Below are 11,159 nucleotides of genomic sequence, written 5' to 3'. Positions count from 1 at the left end.
TGGGCCACCTAGGAAACAATTCAGATATTAATTATGATCCTGAATGTCATAACTATTATCATTCTATTATTGACATTGTTAAGCTGAGTAGATTTGATCGTGAACTCTGAAGTCACTTGCAAATTGGTCATATGCAAGTTCAGGAGGCTAGAAATGACATTAAAGTTGGCATTCTTTCACTCAGAATGCCAGAAGGCATTTGAACTTTCAAAGATCAAATCTGATGCCAAAAACAGATTTCAGGGAAATATTGTGACTGAGGTCAAGCTTTAGTACAATCCTCATTCCTAGGGAAAGTGATTGAAGGACAAGGCATTTAGGAAGGAAGAAAGGGGTACCTATCATAGGCAGCTACAATAGACAGAAATAAATTTTTGCTCAAATTAACAGGGAATGTAGAACTAGGCCAGGAATAGGATTTGATAATCAGGACTATAACACATTCTTATCTATTAAGGGGAAGCTTAAGTGAGAACCAGCCTTTATGAAAAGTCTACTAAATATCATACCTATGGCACTTATTTTCCACATGCAGCCTAGATGTCTGCTAGTCTGATGGGTCCTGCTAATTAGCCATTGTCCCACAACCTGCCCCACTTCCATCAGTGGCCCCAGTTATTTGCAGAAGACACCCAAAGGTGTGAGTCCCATCTTCCTTCTGTTGGTTGGTAGCTTGTGCCCATGGGCATTACATGGGAGAAGACTCACTACCCAGCATGGGATTGCCCAGGGCTCTGCCAAGGACACTGCTTGGGTTCAATCAGATTCCAACTAAGTGGTGTTTGCTAAGGGTTTGCCAAAAGCAGCCTTCCATGTTTGAAAGCCCCTCAAATCCCCCTTGAACTCTCAACTTTTAGGCTCCTAAGAGACTGAAAACTAGTCTGAAAACTAGTCACTATTGTATCACTTTTCAACCTCCTGGGTTTTTTTCTCCCATTACTCAGCCCTTCTCATAAAAACATTTGTCCACCTTCTTTCAGTTTAAAAAAAAAAAAAAACCTTCGAATGCAGACAGAGATAAATCAATGCTAGTGTGCATAGAGGATAGAGGAGTGAGAATAGGATATTATTTCTAGCTGTTTCCAAGTTTGAATATTGTTCTGATTTTCTATGGCTGCATAACAAGTTGCCACAAGTTTAGTGGCTTCAAACAATCCCCATTTTATTATCTCATAGTTCCATAGGTCAAAAGTTCAGGTGAGCTCCACTGGGCTCTCTCCTTAGGGTTTCACATATTTTCTCCTCTGTTATCTGCTGGAGAAAACTCTGCTTTTAAAGTGCTCATGTGATGAGATGAAACTCACTCAGATAATCTTCCTGGGCAAATGATATCTCATCATAATCACAGATTTCATCCCTACTCAAAAGGGATGGGATTATGCAAGAGTGAGGTCATTGGGGACCATTCTTAGAATGGTGCCTACCACATATGTATGTCAGAATTATCACTTTGATCAGAATTAAATGTAAAGATTCTCAGCCATCCCCCATCTTCTCTGAGATTCTGGTTTAGCAAAGCTGAGCAGAGCTCAGAATTTTTTTGCTTCACAGGTAGTCTTTTCTGGGAAAGAGAAAGGATATTAGTAAGTAGCCTCAAAAGTTCTGCAACATATATACCATCTTTTGTCCTCTCTATAGCTCTTTCAGATAAGTCTTATTGTTCCTCCATTTTAGAGGAGAGGAAACTGAGATACAAAAAGTCTTAAGTAACTTGTTCAAGATCTCAGAGTAAGTGAAGAGCTCAGGATGTATAGTTTACAAAATTGCATGGTTCCTCATTCTTTTAGAAATGGATTGGTACCTTGGAGTCTTCTGAGAGCCAGGCATGTAGATAAATTTAGAATAACCTGGATAGGATGTTGGGCAGGAATCCTAAATTAAGGGAACTAACAGATATAATCAATACTTGATAGATTTAACTTCTAGACCATGCAGGGAGACCACTCTAGAAAGGTAAAATAATGATTCCTATGGGATAGAAGATAGAGAAAAAGGAGATTTGAAAAACAATGGAAATGTGGGACCCTCTTCTCTCACCAAAGGCAACCCTTCAGAGCCAGGGCGGAAATCATGGGAATTACAAAGTGATTAGATCTGGAGCCTACTGTGCCAAGTTAATAGATGAGGGTTTTGTAATGCAACCCAGGATCTTTATCATAAGATCAAAGTAAGGCTGAGATGGGGGTAGTGAGAGACAGTGGTGGGGGGGGGGGGGTGGTGAATGTCATACACAGACAGGATGCAAGCCACTAGAGGGGATTTACTGTTGCTTTCTCGATGAGTCTGATGAACTTTAGATACTCTGGGACAAAGGTCAGTTTATCTTTTTCCTCTCCATTCTATCCTTTGGTTCCAGAAGCTTCTCGCATATAGCCACGTGGCTTGTTTTCTCGTACAGTTCAGGTTCCTGCTGAAGATGGGGAGAAAAAAAATTACTGTTGAAAAAAAAAACTGGTTGAAAAAATAAACCCAAGTTGCTCTTTTGTCTAGGTTTTTGGGAAACAAGGAAAAGGGATTTAAATCGCTCTTGTTTTCAAATTTTAAACTTTTATTATTTCTGCTATGGCACACTCATCATTCACTATATTCCATGCATTTGTAAAGACTTTAATTTTCTTATCATTTTTATTGCATACTGCATATATGTAAAGTAATAATTATAACATATGTGGAAGGCTTAAAGAATAGCAATACCATGAACACCCATGAATTCAGTAACTGGTTTAAAAATGGACAATTACAATATCTTTATAGCCAAGCCCACTCTGTGTCTCCTTGCTCTTCATCCCTCTCTCTTCCCAGAGGTAACCACAATCCTGAATTTTATATTTATTATTCCCTTATTTTTCTTTATGATCTTATCACATATCAGTCTCCAACCAATATGTTGTTTGGTTTTCTGTATTTTTGAACTTTATGCAAGTAGAATTATACTGAGTCTAGTCTTCTGTGACTTTTTTTGGCTTACCTTGTGCTTTTTTGCTCACCTTGAAAGGCAGCCAGTTCATACCTAATATTCCATTTAAGGAACAAGTCATTCTCTTATCAACCGATTTAGGTAAATTTCATTTTTTAAAAATTATTGCAAACATTGCTCCTATAAACACTTTGCCTTCTGATATTTATTTTCAAGAGTTCTTCAGCAAATACACCTGGAAGTAGAATTGCTGGATTATAGGTTAGGTGCTTCTTTGAAATTATTCATGTCAAGTTGTTTTCCAAATAGGTGGTATCTAATTCTACTTCCATTTAGAAGAGCACATGAGTATCCCTTGTTCCTCATCTGCAATCAAAACAAAGTTTTAAAATATTTATTTATTTGTCTGCCCCGGGTCCTTAGTTTTAGCATGTGGGATCCTTAGTTGCTCTTAAGTTGCAGCATGAAGGATATTTAGTTGTGGTGTGCGAATTCTTCGTTGTGGGAATGTGGGACTTAATTCCCTGACTTGGGATCGAACCGGGACACCTGGCATTGGGAGTTGGGAGTCTTAGCCACTGGATCACCAGGGAAGTCCCTCTGGCTGCTTTAAGTGAATATGCTTTACCTGGCTTTGGTTAACAGCTGCAGATATTTTTAGAAAGTACAACCAAAATTATATTAAAAATTTTAAATGAGTGCATAGAGGATTTATAAATTAGTCCTATACTCTTAGAATATGAAAAGTATTTTCCTGTGTAAACCATGTCAAACATGGTGATTAGTTTCTCTGCCATTGAAGTCCTTAACCCACAATGTAGCTGAAATTCATAAGTCTCCCTTGACTCTTGATGTCTCACTTCAGAAATCCTTTTGTTAGGGGAAGCACACTGATTGAAACCGCCCACCCTGGCCAGGCACCATAGGAACCATTTGCATGAGTTGTTTTATGACAGGAGATCCTGATAAGGAATAGGAACTAATAAGCCACCACCAGCCGGAAGAGTTCGGGAAAGGTCGAGAGGAGACCCTGCCTGTCCGTCCACTTCCCAGAATCCCTCTTGCTAGCATCCATCTTGGCTGAGCGATGCGTGCGCCACCAGGAAAGACTCTGAATTAAAATGATTGGCCAAAGACCACCCGGAAACTAATCCCATCACCATAAAACCCAAGACTGCAAGCCACGCGGCAGAGCAGTTCTCCTGGGTTCCCTTACCTACTGCTCTCCACCTGGGTGCCCTTTCCCAATAAAATCTCTTGCTTTGTCAGCATGTGTCTCCTCGGACAATTCATTTCCGAGTGTTAGACAAGAGCCCAGTTTCGGGCCCTGGAAGGGGTCCCCCTTCCTGCAACACTTTCCCCTTCCAAGATCGTAAACATATTCTCCTGTTTGTTTTATCAAAATTTTATAGCTTTACTTTCTACATTTTAGCTTTAATCTGTCTGGAATTTGTCTTTGTGTATGGTATGAGCTGAGGCTTGCCTGGTGGCTCAGTGGTAAAGAATCCACCTGCCAAGCAGGATACGCAATTTTGATCCCTGGGTCGGGAAGATCTGGAGAAGGGAATGGCAACCCACTCCAGTATTCTTGCCTGGAGAATTTTATGGACAGAGGAGCCTGGTGGTCTACAAAGACCCCTTTGTGGGGTCGCAAAGAGTTGGACACAACTGAGTGACTAACACACACATGTACTATTAGTTTACACATACACACATGCACTTATATATATCTTTCTCCATTTATATGGTCTTGTAAACTGAGGCATATTAAAAATTTTGAGAATTTATTTGAGCAAACATAGATTTGAATGGAGCAGCATTAAACCTGAAGTGGTTAAAATCTGCACTCCACCAACAGGAGCTAGGGGAAAAGACTTTTATTTTGTGTGTGTGGGGGAGACTTTTATACATCAGAGGTGGAAGCAAAGCAAGGAAATTATTTGATTGACTATAGCTTAAGTGGCTGCATTATTTTGAGAAGTCTAGATGACTGTTTGCAATTGGTAGTCCTAAGGTTTCAATTTCTTAACGTTGAGGCATTACAGACTTAGGTTCTAGTTTGCTTACACAAACTACTAAGGCACTAAAGTCACCTTTGTATAATGTCCTCCTTGTTTAAGTCTTCCTTAATATTTAGTTCAGTTCAGTCGCTCACTCGTGTGCAACCACTCTTTGCAACCCATGGACTGCAGCATGCCAGGCCTCCCTGTCCATCACCAACTGCCGGAGCCTACTCAAACTCATGTCCATCGAGTTGGTGATGCCATCCAACCATCTCATCCTCTGTCATCCCCTTCTCCTCCCACCTTCAATCTTTCCCAGCATCAGGGTCTTTTCAAATGAGTCAGTTCTTCGCATCAGGTGGCCAAAGTATTGGAGCTTCAGCTTCAGTATCAGTTCTTTTTTTTTTTTTTTTTTCAGTATCAGTTCTTCCAATGAATATTTAGGACTGATTTCCTTTAGGAAGGACTGGTTGGATCTCCTTGCAGTCCAAGGGACTCTCAAGAGTCTTCTCCAACACCACAGTTCAAAAGCATCAATTCTTCAGTGCTCAGCTTTCTTTATAGTCCAACTCTCACATCCATCCATGACCACTGGAAAAACCATAGCTTTGACTAGACGGACATTTATTGGCAAAGTAATGTCTCTGCTTTTTAATCTGCTGTCTAGGTTGGTCATAACTTTTCTTCCGACGAGCAAGCGTCTTTTTATTTCATGGCTGCAGTCACCGTCTGCAGCACCCCCCAAAATTTAGAGCTGATTTTGGAGCCCCCCAAAATTTAGTCTCTCACTGTTTCCACTGTTTTCCCATCTACTTGCCATGAAGTGATGGGACCAGATGCCATGATCTTAGTTTTCTGAATGTTGAGTTTTAAGCCAACTTTTTCACTCTCCTCTTTGACTTTCATCAAGAGGCTCTTTAGTTCTTCTTCACTTTCTGCCATAAAGGTGATGTCACTGCATATCTGAGGTTATTGGTATTTCTCGCAGCAATCTTGATTCCAGCTTGTGCTTCATCCAGCCCAGCATTTCTCATGATGTACTCTGCATATGATTTAAATAAACAGGGTGACAATATACAGCCTTGACATACTCCTTTCCTGATTTGGAACCAGTCTGTTCCATGTCCAGTTCTAACTGTTGCTTCTTGACCTGCATACAGATTTCTCAGGAGGCAGGTCAGGTGGTCTGGTATTCCCATGTCTTTGATTTAATCTAATATTTAATATTAGATTTATATATTCTCCATAGAGGTTTTACATGTTTTTTTAATTAGATTTATCTCTTTTTTAAAGTTTTAAAATTTTATATGTGACTTGGTATTTGTGAATATATCTGATGTTCTGAGAATTTCAAACAAAATAATGAAGTCACAATGTAAAGAACAGATAAATAGAACAAATAATTATTTTTGTAACATTCTACTAATACACATGTCAAAATATTCAGTCTTTTCCTTCCTTTTCTTTTTTTTTTTAAACATAGCCATTATTTTCAGAAGCAGCTCTGTTGAACGCTGCCTAATCCTTTCTCAGTTCTCTGTTGTGGAGGAATCTGTCTTTGAGGATGCTGACTTTCTTTAATTACCCTGTTTCTTTATACTGTCCTCTTCTTAAGGAACTACTCTCTCAAAAACTACCTTTATAGATGAAATTGGTATTGGATTTATTTCTAAGTAATTTTGTTGCTGTCATTATATATCTTCTTTGTTCATTATATATAAAAGCAATTTGCTATTGTGTACTGATTTCATAACCAGAAATTTTGCTGATTTTTATTAATTTCTAAACTTTAATATCTTTATTTCTTTTCTCCCTTAATTTGCTTCTTTGTTTACTTGACTACAGACTTTTTTATGTTTATTTATTTCCTGTCTTGCTCTAGAAAGTTGTGTCTATTCTATATTGGCTCTGTATTTCCTTTTGAGCCTCTGTTTGAATCCCATTGAGTGTCTGAAACTTGGTGATCTTGTCTACTCTTGCTAGTTTATGTGAAATAACAAATAATCACCAAGTCCCAGTGACTTACAGCCACAAAGGTTTATTTCTTATTCATCTTATGTGTTATTCACTGGTCAGCTCTGCTACACATGTTCTTTATTCTGGGACTAGGTTGGAGAAAGAGCCCATTCCTGGAACAGAGCAATACATAACTACTGGCAATCTCTTCAAGCTTCTGCTTGGATAGTGCATACAACACCCCCAAGGACATTGCATTAGGCAAAACTGGCCATGTGGCCAAGTCTGATGTGTGTGTTTGGGGAGGAGGGTTGTGGTGGAGAAGTATAATCAAATCACAGGGAGAGAAGAGAGAATGATGGGGAACAATGGTACAATCTTCATCACCTGTTTTTTGTTGTTGTTGTTGTTCTCTTTGAATAGTCTCCACATAGATTTTCTAAACAAGAGCCTTTGGTAACTAATTCAGAGCTGCCCCTGCCTGTCCCCAGTTATATAGTACATCCAGTTCAAAACAGCTAAGCTGGTGATTGGTTTATGCTTTGGTTATACATGCTGTTGTGCATTTTGCGTGTAGTTTTGTCTCACCTCAACTGTTAGACTGAAGATGATTAAGAATTTGCTGAAAACAATGAAAATTACACATAAACACATACATCCAGTTGTGTTTACCATTTAAGGGATTTAAAACAAACAAAAAGAAACCCTCCCTGAATTTTGTTCATGAGCTGTAGATCCCTGCTATTTTTGCAATTGCCTATTAACACATCTATATTCTCAACCAGACTACACTGTGAGGCCAGGTAGCATCTGTATTGTTCACTGTTATGTCCCAGTAACTAGTGCAACATTTGGTGTATAATAGCCTTCAAAAAAAAAAAAAAAAAAGTGTGAGATGAACAAACTAAACCAGAATTAGAATACAAGGCTAGGGTCCCAAATTAAATGAATAAGGTCAAGTTAGTAAAGCTAGAGTCATTAGAAGCCCAGGATAAATTAGAAATAATATTTATACTAAATCAATAGCCTTTAAAGATTGTCTGTTTTTTGTGTGTAAAGCCAATTGAACAACAAAAAGTCTGAATAGATTGAAGCTAGCTTCTAAGTTAGTGTAAGTGATCTGTTTTTAATTTTTTCCTTCAAGGGTTTTGCAGGCAGAACTTGTCAGGCTGGTAATGATTTTATGTCATGCCCCTCTGAGAATAGCACCGTATGAGAGTCCCCTAAAGGTAGACAGCCTGAATGAATGAATGAATGGGTGCTGGCAGCAAGAAAGAATTGTTTATGTCAAAGATTTTTAAAAACCTCAGGGCACTTCCAGCCGGGTCCCAGGGTCGGGCAGTCCAGCCAGTCCTCAGTCACGGGGACCACGAGAAGCAGCAGCGGCCAGCTCGGTTCCCGACAGCGACCTTCCACAGTTCTAGGTCCGCGGACCCATGGCGAGGATCCCGCCTGTGGCTCCTGCCTTCTCCAGCTCCTCTTCCTCCTCCGCAGCCGCTTCCCTTTTAAGAACCAGTCTCTCCTGTATACTCCGAACCATCAGCAGAGGGCAGGCCTGCCTGATGTCTGTGATGATCGGTTCCTCTACTTTCGGTTGTGTTTTCATAACAATGTTTTTCCACATGTAGCATGCTTCCTTTATGTAGGCTACGTTTTCTCTATCACCTCCCCGTGATCAACGAAACAGCTATGTTGTCCTTACTTATTTATTCATACAATAAAGATTTATTATGTGCCTAATCTCTGCCCTGTACTAAGACTACAGTGGATGCAAAACATAGACCCTACCTTCTGGAAGAATTCTACTAGGGAAGATAGTTAATCCAGTGAGTAATTTTCAAAAATTATGATTTGGGTTATACTGGTTGAAATAGGTGGTACTAGGAGGGTAAGTGTAAGGGAATGGACCAAAAGTAGCCTAAGGAACTAGGGAAATTCTTTTAGGGAAGCAAGGTTTCTAGTGAGTTCTGAAAGGTATCTAAGTAGACCAGGAACCAGAGGCAGAGCATGTAATTTATTTTGAGCAAGTCTTTGTTCTTGTAATGAGAGGAGAGAAGAGTGAGGGTCTTGTTAAACTGAAGACTCTGGGCTATACTATCAGGAAAGTAACAGTTCTTGGACTTCCCTGGTGATCCAGTGGCTAAGACTTCATGCTCCTAATGCAGGGGACCTGGGTTAAATCCCTGGTCAGACAACTGGATACCACATGCCACAACTGAAAGATCCTGCATGCTGCAATGAAGACCCAGGGCAGCCAAATCAATAAATATTTTAAAACAGGAAAGTAACAGTTCTTGATTCACGGGCCTATTGTGAACTCATGATAGGGTCTGGCATAAAGTAAGCATTCATGATGGCCCTGATTGTTATTCACTGGGATATTCAGCAATATCCTTTGCCCCTAAATTATTTTTCAGATTCAAAAATTCTCTGTGAATCAGAACTGTGCCAACCTAATGGACTTCAATCTGCTAAACACTGCCACTTTTTGGCTTTGATTGTTGTTTATGGGTCTTATGTAGACAGCAGAGGAGGATCTGGCTGAATTTCCCATGACAATGTGAAATGTACAGCTCCAAGGCACATAATGTAGTTATAAGTTGTATAATGTAATTTTTTCCTAATCCCATAAGAAATTCCATAGATAACATGACTACATGGATAGAAAGAGTCCTTGGATCTTAAGATAGCAAATCACAGACTGATTTCAAAGTTATTGATGCACAGCACTTTGTAGTGTCTTATATTCAGTCAGTTTTAATAGCATTTTCATCTCACTTGACAAAGTAATCCCATCAGCCTCAGAGCTGCACAGTATCTTAAGTCACATAACTTTCTTTGACTGTTTAATGAAGATCTTTGTGACTAAATTTTGGGGAGTGCGTTGAAGTCTCTTCCCAATAAAGAGAGCAGTAAAAAACGATGTACAGGGCTTAACTGAATGGTCTTAGGAAGCAAAAAACTGCAAGATAAACAAATAGGCCTGACAGGAAACACACACACACACACACATATCTCTGAAAAGGACACCTTTAAATTACAAATTATTTTCGTTTTCTGAAGTTATACTCTGTTCCAGAATATCAGTCAAATGCCCTCCTGAATTTTTAATGTTTCAAGTTCTAGTTTTCTAACTTGCCCATTATCTACTCCTTGTCAATCTTTTTGATTTTCAAAGTATGCCAGAACATTTTTTGGTCAGAACTTTCTTTAGAGCTGTTAAAAAATAAAGTCATAGATTTTATACCAATTTTATTTATATCTACATACAGCTACATAGAAAAATACTGTAAGACATTACTCATGGGTCTCATTGGGTTCTGGCATTAAGGGAAGCTTTTTTTGTTGTTTTGTGATTTTTCTATTTATAATACTAGTTTTGGATAAAATAAAAATGTGTGGTGTTGGTTTTCTAAGTGGACCTAGACAATAGTTCTCAGTCCTAAGCAATTCCATTTGAACATAATCCACTTATTTTAAAACAAAACAAAGTCAATTAGAAAAAAGTTATCTGGCAAAAGAAATATTATATTTTATTGGAAAATTCCCCAGTTCCAGAATGCTTTGCTGCTCAAGGGTTAGTATATGAGATCTACAACTTGCCTTTATGTGATCCTTAAGGGTCTTATCCTTGGATTGATTCATAATTGAGACCAAGTTAAATTTTCTGGAAAAAAGAATTCCACAGCTCAGCAGGCTAGCTGCCTTCAGACTGGCTACATTAACTCTGCCTATCCCCAATCTAGCCAGAGAATCAATAAAAGCTGGTGGAATAAGACAGGTCATAAATTTGATTTCTATATCCCAAATCACTTCCGTTCTGGGCTGACCTCATATTGGCAGTCTGGTTTGATTACAAGGTCATTTTCCCATAGGCTGTTGAGCAGTTTGAAAGGTACAACGTGTTGGTTCAAATCTGATCCTTGGGGAGTATTTACTCCTTTTACAAGCAGCTCCTCTATCTGACATAATTCAATCCAATGGTCAGTTGTCCCCCAGGGAACCTGATGTGCTAAACCTCGGGGTAGTCCCAGCTGGGTCTCTAGGTGCCCTGCAAAAGGCTACCCTGAGCTCTGCTCAGCCAGGCCAGAGTTGCTCAGGCCCTGCTCCCCCTCCCCCCAGTTTCAGCAATCAACAAGGACTTCTTTGTGTTCCAAAATGTTCTCTTATTTATGATAGCTCTAGTGGAGGGTCAGGGGGGCCAGACTCAACTTAAAGATTTGAATGAAAAGTTTCTTCTTGGCCCCAGAAGAGTCATTTTCATAATAATAACATTCTTGCCT

This window comes from Cervus elaphus, chromosome 22 (genome assembly GCF_910594005.1).
Source record: "Cervus elaphus chromosome 22, mCerEla1.1, whole genome shotgun sequence".
NCBI classification, from domain to species: domain Eukaryota; kingdom Metazoa; phylum Chordata; class Mammalia; order Artiodactyla; family Cervidae; genus Cervus; species Cervus elaphus.
Note: the sequence above shows the minus strand (reverse complement) of the source record.